Source organism: Muntiacus reevesi, chromosome 14, assembly GCF_963930625.1.
Source record: "Muntiacus reevesi chromosome 14, mMunRee1.1, whole genome shotgun sequence".
Classification (NCBI taxonomy): Eukaryota; Metazoa; Chordata; class Mammalia; order Artiodactyla; family Cervidae; genus Muntiacus; species Muntiacus reevesi.
The window spans coordinates 66847502-66862768 of record NC_089262.1 but is presented as its reverse complement, the minus strand read 5'-3'; positions in this window follow the sequence as shown (position 1 = coordinate 66862768).

Sequence of the window (15267 nt, the reverse complement as noted above, 5' to 3'; positions counted from 1 at the left end):
CCTGCACTCGAAGCCAGGGAGATGCAGCTCACGAGCCAGCGCCTGGGAGCCTGGGGTACGCAGCACACGAGCCCGCGCCTGGGAGCCTGTGAAGCCCAGCCCCCGATCCCGCGCCTGGTAGCCTGTGAGCCTTGGGTTCCCAGCTCACGTGCACGCGCCTGGGAGCCTGTGAGCCTGCGGGCACAATCTCCCGAGAACGCACCTGTTAGCCTATGAGCCTTGGGGTCCCAGCTCACGAGCACGCGCTTGGGAGCCTGGGGCACGCATCTCCCGAGCAAACACACGGGAGGCCGGATACTGATTTTGAGCAGCTTTCGATCTTCGCCTGGGAGCCTGGGAGCCTGGGAGCCTGGGATCCTCAGCACACGAGCCCGCGCCTGGAAGCCTGGGAGCCTGGGAGCCTGGGTTCTGGGGTCCGCAGCACCCTAGACCACGCATGGGAGCCTGGGAGTTTGGGAGGCTGGGGGCCTGGGGTCCGCAGCACCCTAGCCCGCGCCTGGGAGCCTGGGAGCCTGGGGTACGCAGCACCCTAGCCCGCGCCTGGGAGCCTGGGAGCCTGGGGCCCTCAGCTCCCGCGCCCGCGCCTGGGAGCCTGGGTGCCAGGGAGCCTGGGGCCCTCAGTTCCCGGGCCCGCGCCTGGGAGCCTGGGTGCCTGGGAGCCTGGGGTCCGCATCACCCGAGCCCGCGCCTGGGAGCCTGGGAGCCTGGGGTCCGCAGGACCTGAGCCCGCGCCTGGTTGCCTTTGAACCTGGGGGAAGCAGCTCCCGGGCCTGCACTCGAAGCCAGGGAGATGCAGCTTACGAGCCCGCGCCTGAGATCCTGGGGTCCCCAGCACCCAAGCCCGCGCCTAAGAACCTGGGAGCTTGGGAGCCTGGGGTCTGGGGTCCGCAGCACCCTAGACTACGCCTGTGAGCCTGGGAGCCTGGGAGCCTGGGAGCGTAGGGTCCGCAGCACCTGAGCCGGCGCCTGGGAGCCTGGGAGACTGGGAGCCTGGGGTCCGCACCACCCTACCCCGCGCCTAGGAGCCTGGGAGCCTGGGAGCCTGGGGCCCTCAGCTCCCGAGCTCGCGCCTGGGAGCCTGGGAGCCTGGTGGCCTGGGGTCCGCAGCACCCTCTCCCGCGCCTGGGAGCCTGGGAGCCTGGGAGGCTGGGGGCCTGGGAAGCTGGGGGCCTGGGAGGCTGGGGGCCTGGGGTCCGCAGCACCCTAGCAGCGCCTGGGAGCATGGGAGCCTGGGAGTCTGGGGTCCGCAGCACCATAGACCGCACCTGGGAGCCTGGGAGCCTGGGAGGCTGGGGGCCTGGGAGGCTGGGGGCCTGGGGTCCGCAGCACCCTAGCAGCGCCTGGGAGCCTGGGAGCCTGGGAGTCTGGGGTCCGCAGCACCATAGACCGCGCCTGGGAGCCTGGGAGCCTGGGAGCCTGGGAGCCTGGGGTCCGCAGCACCCTAGCAGCGCCTGGGAGCCTGGGAGCCTGGGAGGCTGGGGGCCTGGGGCCATCAGCTCCCGAGCCCGCGCTTGGGAGCCTGGGGTCCGCTGCACACGAGCCCGCGCCTGGGAGCCTGGGAGCCTGGGAGGCTGGGGGCCTGGGGTCCGCAGCACCCTAGCACGCGCATGGGAGCCTGGAAGCCTGGGAGGCTGGGGGCCTGGGGTCCGCAGCACCCTAGCCCGCGCCTGGGAGCCTGGGAGCCTGGGATCCTGGGGCCGCAGCTCCGGAACCCGCGCCTGGTTGCCTTTGAACCTGGGGGAGGCAGCTCCCGGGCCTGCACTCGAAGCCAGGGAGATGCAGCTCACAAGCCAGCGCCTGGGAGCCTCGGGTCCGCAGCACTCAAGCCCGCGCCTAGGAGCCTGGGTTCTGGGGTCCGCAGCACCCTAGTCCGCGCCTGGGAGCCTGGGAGCCTGGGTGCTTGGGAGCCTGGGGCCCTCAGCTCCCGAGCCCGCGCTTGGGAGCCTGGGGTCCGCAGCACACGAGCCCGCGCCTGGGAGCTTGGGAGCCTGGGGACCTGGGGTCCGCAGCACCCTATCCCGCGCCTGGGAGCCTGGGAGCCTGGGAGGCTGGGGGCCTGGGTCCGCAGCACCCTAGCCCGCGCCTGGGAGCCTGGGAGCCTGGGGTCCGCAGCACCCTAGCAGCGCCTGGGAGCTTGGGAGCCTGGGAGCCTGGGAGGCTGGGGGCCTGGGGCCCTCAGTCCCGAGCCCGCGCTTGGGAGCCTGGGGTCCGCAGCACACGAGCCCCCGCCTGGGATCCTGGGAGCCTGGGAGTCTGGGGTCCGCAGCACCATAGACCGCGCCTGGGAGCCTGGGAGCCTGGGAGGATGGGGGCCTGGGGCCCTCATCTCCCGAGCCCGCGCTTGGGAGCCTGGGGTCCGCAGCACACTAGCCCGCACCTGGGAGCCTGGGAGCCTGGGGACCTGGGGTCCGCAGAACCCTATCCCGCGGCTGGGAGCCTGGGAGCCTGGGAGGCTGGGGGCCTGGGCCCCACAGCTCCCGAGCCCGCGCTTGGGAGCCTGGGGTCCGCAGCACACTAGCCCGCACCTGGGAGCCTGGAAGCCTGGGGACCTGGGGTCCGCAGAACCCTATCCCGCGGCTGGGAGCCTGGGAGCCTGGGAGCCTGGGAGCCTGGGAGGCTTGGGGCCTGGGGTCCGCAGCACCCTAGCCCGCGCCTGTGAGCCTGGGAGCCTGGGGCCCTCAGCCCCCGAGCCCGCGCCTGGGAGCCTGGGAGCCTGGGGTCCGCAGCACCCGAGCACGCGCCTGGGAGCCTAGGAGCCTGGGAGCCTTGGAGTCTGGGGTTCGCAGCACCATAGACCGCGCCTGGGAGCCTGGGAGCCTGGGAGGCTGGGGGCCTGAGGTCCGCAGCACCCTAGCTCGCGCCTGGGAGCCTGGGAGCCTGGGGTCCGCAGCACCCTCGCAGCGCCTGGGAGCCTGGGAGCCTGGGAGACTGGGAGTCTGGGGTCCGCAGCACCATAGACCGCGCCTGGGAGCCTGGGAGGCTGGGGGCCTGGGGTCCGCAACACCCTAGCCAGCGCCTGGGAGCCTGGGGTCCGCAGCACCCTAGCAGCGCCTGGGAGCCTGGGAGCCTGGGAGCTTGTGAGCCTGGGGTCCGCAGGACCTGAGCCCGCGCCTGGGAGCCTGGGAGCCTGGGAGCCTGGGGCCCTCTGCTCCCGAGCCCGCGCCTGGGAGCCTGGGAGCCTGGGAGCCTGGGGTCCGGAGCACACGAGCCCGCGCCTGGGAGCCTGGGAGCCTGGGAGTCTGGGGTCCGCAGCAACCGAGCCCGCGCCTGGGAGCCTGGGGTCCGCAGCACACGAGCTCGCGCCTGGGAGCCTGGGAGCCTAGGAGCCTGGGAGGCTGGGGGCCTGGGGTCCGCAGCACCCGAGCCCGCGCCTGGGAGCCTGGGAGCCTGGGAGCCTGGGGCCCTCAGCTCCCGAGCCCGCGCCTGGGAGCCTGGGAGCCTGTGAGCCTGGGGGCCTGGGGTCCGCAGCACCCTATCCCGCGCCTGGGAGCCTGGGAGCCTGGGAGTCTGGTGTACGCAGCACAATAAACCGCGCCTGGGAGCCTGGGAGCCTGGGAGGCTGGGGGCCTGGGTACGCAGCACCCTAGCCCGCGCCTGGGAGCCTGGGAGCCTGGGGTCCGCAGCACCCTAGCAGCGCCTGGGAGCCTGGGAGCCTGGGAGCTTGGGAGCCTGGGGTCCGCAGGACCTGAGCCCGCGCCTAGGAGCCTGGGAGCCTGGGAGCCTGGGGCCCTCAGCTCCCGAGCCCGCGCTTGGGAGCCTGGGGTCCGCAGCACACGAGCCCGCGCCTGGGAGCCTGTGAAGCCCAGCCCCCGATCCCGCGCCTGGTAGCCTGTGAGCCTTGGGATCCCAGCTCACGTGCACGCGCCTGGGAGCCTGGGGTGCGCAGCACACGAGCACGCGCCTGGGAGCCTGTGAGTCTGCGGGCACAATCTCCCGAGAACACACCTGTTAGCCTATGAGCCTTGGGGTCCCAGCTCACGAGCACGCGCTTGGGAGCCTGGGGCACACATCTCCCGAGCAAACGCACGGGAGGCCGTATACTGGTTTTCAGCAGCTTTCGATCTTCGCCTGGGAGCCTGGGAGCCTGGTAGCCTGGGATCCTCAGCACACGAGCCCGCGCCTGGGAGCCTGGGAGCCTGGGAGCATGGGGTCGGCAGCACCCTAGCAGCGCCTGGGAGCCTGGGAGCCTGGGTTCTGGGGTCCGCAGCACCCTAGACCACGCCTGGGAGCCTGGGAGTTTGGGAGGCTGGGGGCCTGGGGTCCACAGGACCCTAGCCCGCGCCTGGGAGCCTGGGAGCCTGGGGTACGCAGCACCCTAGCCCGCGCCTGGGAGCCTGGGAGCCTGGGAGCCTGGGGTCCGCACCACTCTACCCCGCGCCTAGGAGCCTGGGAGCCTGGGAGCCTGGGGCCCTCAGCTGCCGAGCCCGCGCCTGGGAGCCTGGGAGCCTGGGAGCCTGGGGGCCTGGGGTCCGCAGCACCGTATCCCGCGCCTGGGAGCCTGGGAGGATGGGGGCGTGGGGCCCTCAGATCCCGAGCCCGCGCCTGGGAGCCTGGGAGCATGGGGGCCTGGGGTCCGCAGCACCCTATTCCGCGCCTGGGAGCCTGGGAGCCTGGGAGCCTGGGAGTCTGGGGTCCGCAGCACAATAGACCGCGCCTGGGACCCTGGGAGCCTGGGAGGCTGGTGGCCTGGGGTCCGCAGCACCCTAGCCCGCGCCTGGGAGCCTGGGAGCCTGGGGTCCGCAGCACCCTAGCAGCGCCTGGGAGCCTGGAAGCCTGGGAGCTTGGGAGCCTGCGGTCCGTAGGACCTGAGCCCGCGCCTGGGAGCCTGGGAGCCTGGGAGCCTGGGAGCCTGGGGCCCTCAGCTCCCGAGCCCGCGCTTGGGAGCCTGGGGTCCGCAGCACACGAGCCCGCGCCTGGGAGCCTGGGAGCCTGGGAGGCTGCGGGCCTGGGATCCGCAGCACCTTAGCCAGCGCCTGCGAGCCTGGGAGCTTGGGGCCCTCAGCTCCCGAGCACGCGCCTTGGAGCCTGGGAGCCTAGGAGCCTGGGGTCCGCAGCACCCGAGCCCACGCCTGGGAGCCTGTGAGCCTGGGAGCCTGGAAGTCTGGGGTCCGCAGCACCATAGACCGCGCCTGGGAGCCTGGGAGCCTGGGAGGCTGGGGGCCTGGGGTCCGCAGCACCCTAGCCCGCGCCTGGGAGCCTGGGAGCCTTGGGTCCACAGCACCCTAGCAGCGCCTGGGAGCCTGGGAGCCTGGGAGCTTGGGAGCCTGGGGTCCGCAGGACCTGAGCCCGCGCATGGGAGCCTGGGAGCCTTGGAGCCTGGGAGCCTGGGGCCCTCAGCTCCCGAGCCCGCGCTTGGGAGCCTGGGGTCCGCAGCACACGAGTCCGAGCCTGGGAGCCTCGGAGCCTGGGGACCTGGGGTCCGCAGCACCCTATCCCGCGCCTGGGAGCCTGGGAGCCTGGGAAGCTGCGGGCCTGGGGCCCTCAGCTCCCGAGCCCGCGCTTGGGAGCCTGGGGTCCGCAGCACACGAGCCCGCGCCTGGGAGCCTGGGAGCCTGGGAGCCTGGGGTCCGCAGCACCATAGACCGCGCCTGGGATCCTGGGAGCCTGGGAGGCTGGGGGCCTGGGGTCCGCAGCACGCTAGCCCGCGCCTGGGAGCCTGGGAGCCTGGGGTCCGCAGCACCCTATCAGCGCCAGGGAGAATGGGAGCCTGGGAGCCTGGGAGGCTGGGGGCCTGGGGCCGTCAGCGCCCGAGTCCGCGCTTGGGAGCCTGGGGTCCGCAGCACACGAGCCCGCGCCTGGGAGCCTGGGAGCCTGGGAGGCTGGGGGCCTGGGGTCCGCAGCACCCTAGCAGCGCCTGGGAGCCTGGGAGCCTGGGGTCCGCAGCACCATAGACCGCGCCTGGGAGCCTGGGAGCCTGGGAGTCTGGGGGCCTGGGGCCATCAGCTCCCGAGCCCGCGCTTGGGAGCCTGGGGTCCGCTGCACACGAGCCCGCGCCTGGGAGCCTGGGAGCCTGGGAGGCTGGGGGCCTGGGGTCCGCAGCACCCTAGCCCGCGCCTGGGAGCCTGGCAGCCTGGGATCCTGGGGCCGCAGCTCCGGAACCCGCGCCTGGTTGCCTTTGAACCTGGGGGAGGCAGCTCCCGGGCCTGCACTCGAAGCCAGAGAGATGCAGCTCACAAGCCAGCGCCTGGGAGCCTCGGGTCCGCAGCACTCAAGCCCGCGCCTAGGAGCCTGGGAGCCTGGGAGCCTGGGTTCTGGGGTCCGCAGCACCCTAGCCCGCGCCTGGGAGCTTGGGAGCCTGGGGTCCGCAGGACCTGAGCCCGCGCCTGGGAGCCTGGGAGCCTGGGAGCCTGGGGCCCTCAGCTCCCGAGCCCGCGCTTGGGAGCCTGGGGTCCGCAGTACACGAGCCCACGCCTGGGAGCCTGGGAGCCTGGGAGTCTGGGGTCCGCAGCACCCGAGCCCGCGCCTGGGAGCCTGGGGTCCGCAGCACACGAGCCCGCGCCTGGGAGCCTGGGAGCCTAGGAGCCTGGGAGGCTGGGGGCCTGGGGTCCGCAGCACCCGAGCCCGCGCCTAGGAGCCTGGGAGCTTGGGAGCCTGGGGCCCTCAGCTCCCGAGCCCGCGCCTGGGAGCCTGGGAGCCTGGGGGCCTGGGGTCCGCAGCACCCTATCCCGCGCCTGGGAGCCTGGGAGCCTGGGAGTCTGGGGTCCGCAGCACAATAGACCGCGCCTGGGAGCCTGGGAGCCTGGGAGGCTGGGGGCCTGGGGTCCGCAGCACCCTAGCCCGCGCCTGGGAGCCTGGGAGCCTGGGGTCCGCAGCACCCTAGCAGCGCCTGGGAGCCTGGGAGCATGGGAGCTTGGGAGCCTGGGGTCCGCAGGACCTGAGCCCGCGCCTAGGAGCCTGGGAGCCTGGGGCTCTCAGCTCCCGAGCCCGCGCTTGGGAGCCTGGGGTCCGCAGCACACGAGCCCGCGCCTGGGAGCCTGGTAGCCTGGGAGCCTGGGAGCCTGGGAGCCTGGGGTCCGCAGCACCCTAGCAGCGCCTGGGAGCCTGGGAGCCTGGAAGCCTGGGAGTCTGGGGTCCGCAGCACAATAGACCGCGCCTGGGAGCCTGGGAGCCTGGGGGCCTGGGGTCCGCAGCACCCTAGCCCGCGCCTGGGAGCCTGGCAGCCTGGGGTCCGCAGCACCCTAGCAGCGCCTGGGAGCCTGGGAGCCTGGGAGCTTGGGAGCCTGGGGTCCGCAGGACCTGAGCCCGCGCCTAGGAGCCTGGGAGCCTGGGAGCCTGGGGCCCTCAGCTCCCGAGCCTGCGCTTGGGAGCCTGGGGTCCGCAGCACACGAGCCCGCGCCTGGGAGCCTGGGAGCCTGGGAGCCTGGGAGGCTGGGAGGCTGGGAGCCTGGGGTCCGCAGCACCCTAGCCCGCGCCTGAGAGCCTGGGAGCCTGGGGCCCTCAGCTCCCGAACCCGCGCCTGGGAGCCTGGGAGCCTGGGAGCCTGGGAGCCTGGGGTCCGCAGCACCCGAGCCCGCGCCTGGGAGCCTGGGAGCCTGGGAGCCTGGGAGTCTGGGGTCCGCAGCACCATAGACCGCACCTGGGAGCCTGGGAGCCTGGGAGGCTGGGGGCATGGGTTCCGCAGCACCCTAGCCCGCGCCTGGGAGCCTGGGAGCCTGGGGTACGCAGTACCCTAGCAGCGCCTGGGAGCCTGGGAGCCTGGGAGGCTGGGGGCCTTGGGTCCGCAGCTCCCGAGCCCACGCTTGGGAGCCTGGGGTCCGCAGCACATGAGCACGCGCCTGGGAGCCTGGGAGCCTGGGAGGCTGGGGGCCTGGGGTCCGCAGCACCCTAGCCCGCGCCAGGGAGCCTGGGAGCCTGGGATCCTGGGGCCGCAGCTCCGGAACCCGCGCCTGGTTGCCTTTGAACCTGGGGGAGGCAGCTCCCGGGCCTGCACTCGAAGCCATGGAGATGCAGCTCACAAGCCAGCGCCTGGGAGCCTGGGGTGCGCAGCACACGAGCCCGCGCCTGGTAGCCTGTGAAGCCCAGCCCCCGATCCCGCGCCTGGTAGCCTGTGAGCCATGGGTTCCCAGCTCACGTGCACGCGCCTGGGAGCCTGGGGTGCGCAGCACACGAGCACGCGCCTGGGAGCCTGTGAGCCTGCGGGCACAATCTCCCGAGAACGCACCTGTTAGCCTATGAGCCTTGGGGTCCCAGCTCACGAGCACGCGCTTGGGAGCCTGGGACACGCATCTCCCGAGCAAACGCACGGGAGGCCGGATACTGGTTTTCAGCAGCTTTCGATCTTCGCCTGGGAGCCTGGTAGCCTGGGATCCTCAGCACACGAGCCCTCGCCTGGGAGCCTGGGAGCATGGTGTCGGCAGCACCCTAGCAGCGCCTGGGAGCCTGGGAGCCAGGGTTCTGGGGTCCGCAGCACCCTAGACCACGCCTGGGAGCCTGGGAGTTTGGGAGGCTGGGGCCCTGGGGTCCGCAGCACCCTAGCCCGCGCCTGGGAGCCTGGGAGCCTGGGAGCCTGGGGTCCGCAGCACCTGAGCCGGCGCCTGGGAGCCTGGGAGCCTGGGAACCTGGGGTCTGCACCACCCTACCCCGCGCCTAGGAGCCTGGGAGCCTGGGAGCCTGGGGCCCTCAGCTCCCGAGCCCGCGCCTGGGAGCCTGGGAGCCTGGGAGCCTGGGGGCCTGGGGTCCGCAGCACCGTATCCCGCGCCTGGGAGCCTGGGAGGCTGGGGGCCTGGGGCCCTCAGATCACGAGCCAGCGCCTGGGAGCCTGGGAGCCTGGGAGCCTGGGGGCCTGGGGTCCGCAGCACCCTATCCCGCGCCTGGGAGACTGGGAGCCTGGGAGTCTGGGGTCCGCAGCACAATAGACCGCGCCTGGGAGCCTGGGAGCCTGGGAGGCTGGTGGCCTGGGGTCCGCAGCACCCTAGCCCGCGCCTGGGAGCCTGGGAGCCTGGGGTCCGCAGCACCCTAGCAGCGCCTGGGAGCCTGGGAGCCTGGGAGCTTGGGAGCCTGCGGTCCGCAGGACCTGAGCCCGCGCCTGGGAGCCTGGGAGCCTGGGAGCCTGGGGCCCTTAGCTCCCGAGCCCGCGCTTGGGAGCCTGGGGTCCGCAGCACACGAGCCCGCGCCTGGGAGCGTGGGAGCCTGGGAGCCTGGGAGGCTGGGGGCCTGGGATCCGCAGCACCCTAGCCAGCGCCTGCGAGCCTGGGAGCCTGGGGCCCTCAGCTCCCGAGCCCGCGCCTTTGAGCCTGGGAGCCTGGGAGCCTGGGAGCCTGGGGTCCGCAGCACCTGAGCCCGCGCCTGGGAGCCTGGGAGCCTGGGAGCCTGGGAGTCTGGGGTCCGCAGCACCATAGACCGCGCCTGGGAGCCTGGGAGCATGGGAGGCTGGGGGCCTTGGGTCCGCAGCACCCTAGCCCGCGCCTGGGAGCCTGGGAGCCTGGGGTCCGCAGCACCCTAGCAGCGCCTGGGAGCCTGGGAGCCTGGGAGCGTGGGAGCCTGGGGTCCGCAGGACCTGAGCCCGCGCATGGGAGCCTGGGAGCCTGGGAGCCTGGGAGCCTGGGGCCCTCAGCTCCCGAGCCCGCGCTTGGGAGTCTGGGGTCCGCAGCACACGAGCCCGAGCCTGGGAGCCTGGGAGCCTGGGGACCTGGGGTCCGCAGCACCCTATCCCGCGCCTGTGAGTCTGGGAGCCTGGGAGGCTGCGGGCCTGGGGTCCGCAGCACCCTAGCACGCGCCTGGAGCTTGGGGGCCTGGGGTCCGCAGCACCCTAGCAGCGCCTGGGAGAATGGGAGCCTGGGAGCCTGGGAGGCTGGGGGCCTGGGGCCCTCAGCGCCCGAGCCCGCGCTTGGGAGCCTGGGGTCCGCAGCACACGAGCCCGCGCCTGGGAGCCTGGGAGGCTGGGGGCCTGGGGTCCGCAGCACCCTAGCAGCGCCTGGGAACCTGGGAGCCTGGGAGCCTGTGAGTCTGGGGTCCGCAGCACCATAGAACGCGCCTGGGAGCCTGGGAGCCTGGAGGCTGGGGGCCTGGGGTCCGCAGCACCCTAGCAGCGCCTGGGAGCCTGGGAGCCTGGGAGCCTGGGAGTCTGGGGTCCGCAGCATCATAGACCGCGACTGGGAGCCTGGGAGCCTGGGAGGCTGGGGGCCTGGGGTCCGCAGCACCCTAGCCCGCGCCTGGGAGCCTGGGAGCCTAGGGTCCGCAGCACCGTAGCAGCGCCTGGGAGCCTGGGAGCCTGGGAGGCTGGGGGCCTGGGGCCATCAGCTCCCGAGCCCGCGCTTGGGAGCCTGGGGTCCGCTGCACACGAGCACGCGCCTGGGAGCCTGGGAGCCTGGGAGGCTGGGGCCTGGGGTCCGCAGCACCATAGCCCGCACCTGGGAGCCTGGGGCCCTTAGCTCCCGAGCCCGCGCCTGGGAGCCTGGGCGCCTGGGAGCCTGGGAGCCTGGGGTCCGCATCACCCGAGCCCGCGCCTGGGAGCCTGGGAGCCTGTGGTCCGCAGGACCTGAGCCCGCGCCTGGTTGCCTTTGAACCTGGGGGAAACAGCTCCCGGGCCTGCACTCGAAGCCAGGGAGATGCAGCTCACGAGCCCGCGCCTCGGAGCCTGGGGTCCCCAGCACCCAAGCCCGCGCCTAGGAGCCTGGGAGCTTGGGAGCCTGGGGTCTGGGGTCCGCAGCACCCTAGAATACGCCTGTGAGCCTGGGAGCCTGGGAGCCTGGGGTCTGCAGCACCTGAGCCGGCGCCTGGGAGCCTGGGAGCCTGGGAGCTTGGGGTCCGCACCACCCTACCCCGCGACTAGGAGCCTGGGAGCCTGGGAGCCTGGGGCCTTCAGCTCCCGAGCCCGCGCCTGGGAGCCTGGGAGCCTGGGAGCCTGGGGGCCTGGGGTCCGCAGCACCCTATCCCGCGCCTGCGAGCCTGGGAGCCTGGTAGTCTGGGGTCCGCAGCACAATAGACCGCGCCTGGGAGCCTGGGAGCCTGGGAGGCTGGGGGCCTGGGGTCCGCAGCACCCTAGCCCGCGCCTGGGAGCCTGGGAGCCTGGGGTCCACAGCACCCTAGCAGCGCCTGGGGCCTGGGAGCCTGGGAGCTTGGGAGCCTGGGGTCCGCAGGACCTGAGCCCGCGCCTAGGAGCCTGGGAGCCTGGGAGCCTGGGGCCCTCAGCTCCCGAGCCCGCGCCTGGGAGCCTGGGAGCCTGGGAGCTTGGTGGCCTGGGGTCGGCAGCACCCTAGCAGCGCCTGGGAGCCTGGGAGCCTGGGTTCTTGGGTCCGCAGCACCCTAGACCACGCCTGGGTGCATGGGAGCTTGGGAGGCTGGGGCCTGGGGTCCGCAGCACCTGAGCCCGCGCCTGGGAGCCTGGGAACCTGGGAGCCTGGGGTCCGCACCACCCTACCCCGCGCCTAGGAGCCTGGGAGCCTGGGGCCCTCAGCTCCCGAGCCCGCGCCTGGGAGCATGGGAGCCTGGGAGCCTGGGGGCCTGGGGCCCCCAGCTCACGAGCCCGCGCTTGGGAGCTTGGGGTCCGCAGCACCCTAGCAGCGCCTGGGAGCCTGGGAGCTTGGGAGCCTGGTGTCCGCAGCACCCGAGCCCGCGCCTGGGAGCCTGGGAGCCTGGGAGGCTGGGAGCCTGGGGGCCTGGGGCCCCCAGCTCCCGAGCCCGCGCTTGGGAGCCTGGGGTCCGCAGCACACGAGCCCGAGCCTGGGAGCCTGGGAGTCTGGGAGCCTGGGAGTCTGTGGTCCGCAGCACCATAGACCGCGCCTGGGAGCCTGGGAGCCTGGGAGGCTGGGGGCCTGGGGTCCACAGCACCCTAACCCGCGCCTGGGAACCTGGGAGCCTGGGGTTCCCAGCACCCTAGCAGCGCCTGGGAGCCTGGGAGCCTGGGAGCTTGGGAGCCTGCGGTCCGCAGGACCTGAGCCCGCGCCTGGGTGCCTGGGAGCCTGGGAGCCTGGGAGCCTGGGGCCCTCAGCTCCCGAGCCCGCGCTTGGGAGCCTGGGGTCCGTAGCACACGAGCCCGCGCCTGGGAGCCTGGGAGCCTGGGAGCCTGGGAGGCTGGGGGCTTGGGATCCGCAGCACCCTAGCCAGCGCCTGCGAGCCTGGGAGCCTGGGGCCCTCAGCTCCCGAGCCCGCGCCTTAGAGCCTGGGAGCCTGGGAGCCTGGGGTCCGCAGCACCCGAGCCCGCGCCTGAGAGCCTGGGAGCCTGGGAGCCTGGGAGTCTGGGGTCGGCAGCACCATAGACCGCGCCTGGGAGCCTGGGAGCCTGGGAGGCTGGGGGCCTGGGGTCCGCAGCACCCTAGCCCGCGCCTGGGAGCCTGGGAGCCTGGGGTCCGCAGCACCCTAGCAGCGCCTGGGAGCCTGGGAGCCTGGGAGCTTGGGAGTCTGGGGTCCGCAGGACCTGAGCCCGCGCATGGGAGCCTGGGAGCCTGGGAGCCTGGGAGCCTGGGGCCCTCAGCTCCCGAGCCCGCGCTTGGGAGCCTGGGGTCCGCAGCACACGAGCCCGCGCCTGGGAGCCTGGGAGCCTGGGAGGCTGGGGGCCTGGGGTCCGCAGCACCCTAGCCCGCGCCTGGGAGCCTGGGAGCCTGGGGTCCACAGCACCCTAGCAGCGCCTGGGAGAATGGGAGCCTAGGGCCCTCAGTTCCCGAGCCCGCGACTGGGAGCCTGGGAGCCTGGGAGCCTGGGAGCCTGGGGTCCGCAGCACCCGAGCCCGCGCCTGGGAGCCTGGGAGCCTGGCGTCCGCAGGACCTGAGCCCGCGCCTGGTTGCCTTTGAACCTGGGGAAAGCAGCTCCCGGGCCTGCACTCGAAGCCAGGGAGATGCAGCTCACGAGCCCGCGCCTGGGAGCCTGGGGTCCCCAGCACCCAAGCCCGCGCCTTGGAGCCTGGGAGCCTGGGAGCCTGGGGTCTGGGGTCCGCAGCACCCTAGACCACGCCTGTGAGCCTGGGAGCCTGGGAGCCTGGGAGCCTGGGGTCCGCAGCACCTGAGCCGGCGCCTGGGAGCCTGGGAGTCTGGGAGCTTGGGATCCGCACCACCCTACCCCGCGCCTAGGAGCCTGGGAGCCTGGGAGCCTGGGGCCCTCAGCTCCCGAGCCCGCGCCTGGGAGCCTGGGAGCCTGGGAGCCTGGTGGCCTGGGGTCCGCAGCACCCTATCCCGCGCCTGGGAGCCTGGGAGCCTGGGAGGCTGGGGGCCTGGGGCCCTCAGCTCCCGAGCCCGCGCTCGGGAGCCTGGGGTCCGCAGCACACGAGCCCGCGCCTGGGAGCCTGGGAGCCTGGGAGGCTGGGGGCCTGGGGTCCCCAGCACCCTAGCCCGAGCCTGGGAGCCTGGGAGCCTGGGATCCTGGGGCCGCAGCTCCGGAACCCGCGCCTGGTTGCCTTTGAACCTGGGGGAGGCAGCTCCCGGGCCTGCACTCGAAGCCAGAGAGATGCAGCTCTCAAGCCAGCGCCTGGGAGCCTCGGGTCCGCAGCACTCAAGCCCGCGCCTAGGAGCCTGGGAGCCTGGGTGCCTGGGTTCTGGGGTCCGCAGCACCCTAGCCCGCGCCTGGGAGCCTGGGAGCCTGGGGTCCGCAGCACCCTAGCAGCGCCTGGGAGCCTGGGAGCCTGGGAGCTTGGGAGCCTGGGGTCCGCAGGACCTGAGCCGCGCCTGGGAGCCTGGGAGCCTGGGAGCCTGGGGCCCTCAGCTCCCGAGCCCGCGCTGGGGAGCCTGGGGTCCGCAGCACACGAGCCCGCGCCTAGGAGCCTGGCAGCCTGGGATTCTGGGGTCCGCAGCACCCGAGCCCGCGCCTGGGAGCCTGGGAGCCTAGGAGCCTGGGAGGCTGGGGGCCTGGGGTCCGCAGCACCCGAGCCCGCGCCTGGGAGCCTGGGAGCCTGGGGCCCTCAGCTCCCGAGCCCGCGCCTGGGAGCCTGGAACCTGGGAGCCTGGGGGCCTGGGGTCCGCAGCACCCTATCCCGCGCCTGGGAGCCTGGGAGCCTGGGAGTCTGGGGTCCGCAGCACAATAGACCGCGCCTGGGAGCCTGGGAGCCTGGGAGGCTGGGGGCTTGGGGTCCGCAGCACCCTAGACCGCGCCTTGGAGCCTGGGAGCCTGGGGTCCGCAGCACCCTAGCAGCGCCTGGGAGCCTGGGAGCCTGGGAGCTTGGGAGCCTGGGGTCCGCAGGACCTGAGCCCGCGCCTAGGAGCCTGGGAGCCTGGGAGCCTGGGGCCCTCAGCTCCCGAGCCCGCGCTTGGGAGCCTGGGGTCCGCAGCACACGAGCCCGCGCCTGGGAGCCAGGGAGCCTGGGAGCCTGGGAGCCTGGGAGGCTGGGGGCCTGGGGTCCGCAGCACTCTAGCCCGCGCCTGGGAGCCTGGGAGCCTGGGGCCCTCAGCTCCCGAACCCGCGCCTGGGAGCCTGGGAGCCTGGGAGCCTGGGAGCCTGGGGTCCGCAGCACCCGAGCCCGCGCCTGGGAGCCTGGGAGCCTGGGAGCCTGGGAGTCTGGGGTCCGCAGCACCATAGACCGCGCCTGGGAGCCTGGGAGCCTGGGAGGCTGGGGGCATGGGGTCCGCAGCACCCTAGCCCGCGCCTGGGAGCCTGGGAGCCTGGGGTACGCAGCACCCTAGCAGCGCCTGGGAGCCTGGGAGCCTGGAGCCTGGGAGTCTGGGGTCCGCAGCACCCTATCCCGCGCCTGGGAGCCTGGGAGCCTCGGTTTCTGGGGGCCTGGGGCCCTCAGCTCCCGAGCCCGCGCTTGGGAGCCTGGGGTCCGCAGCACACGAGCCCGCGCCTGGGAGCCTGGGAGCTCGTGAGCCTGGGGTCCGCAGCACCCTAGCCCGCGCCTGGGAGCCTGGGAGCCTGGGATCCTGGGGCCGCAGCTCCGGAACCCGCGCCTGGTTGCCTTTGAACCTGGGGGAGGCAGCTCCCGGGCCTGCACTCGAAGCCAGGGACATGCAACTCACGAGCCAGCGCCTGGGAGCCTGGGGTGTGCAGCACACGAGCCCGCGCCTGGGAGCCTCTGAAGCCCAGCCCCCGTTCCCGCGCCTGGTAGCCTGTGAGCCTTGGGATCCCAGCTCACGTGCACGCGCCTGGGAACCTGGGGTGCGCAGCACACGAGCACGCGCCTGGGAGCCTGGGAGCCTGCGGGCACAATCTCCCGAGAACGCACCTGTTAGCCTATGAGCCTTGGGTTCCCAGCTCACGAGCACGCGCTTGGGAGCCTGGGGTACGCATCTCCCGAGCAAACCCACGGGAGGCCGGATACTGGTTTTCAGCAGCTTTCGATCTTCGCCTGGGAGCCTGGTAGCCTGGGATCCTCAGCACACGAGCCCGCGCCTGGGAGCCTGGGAG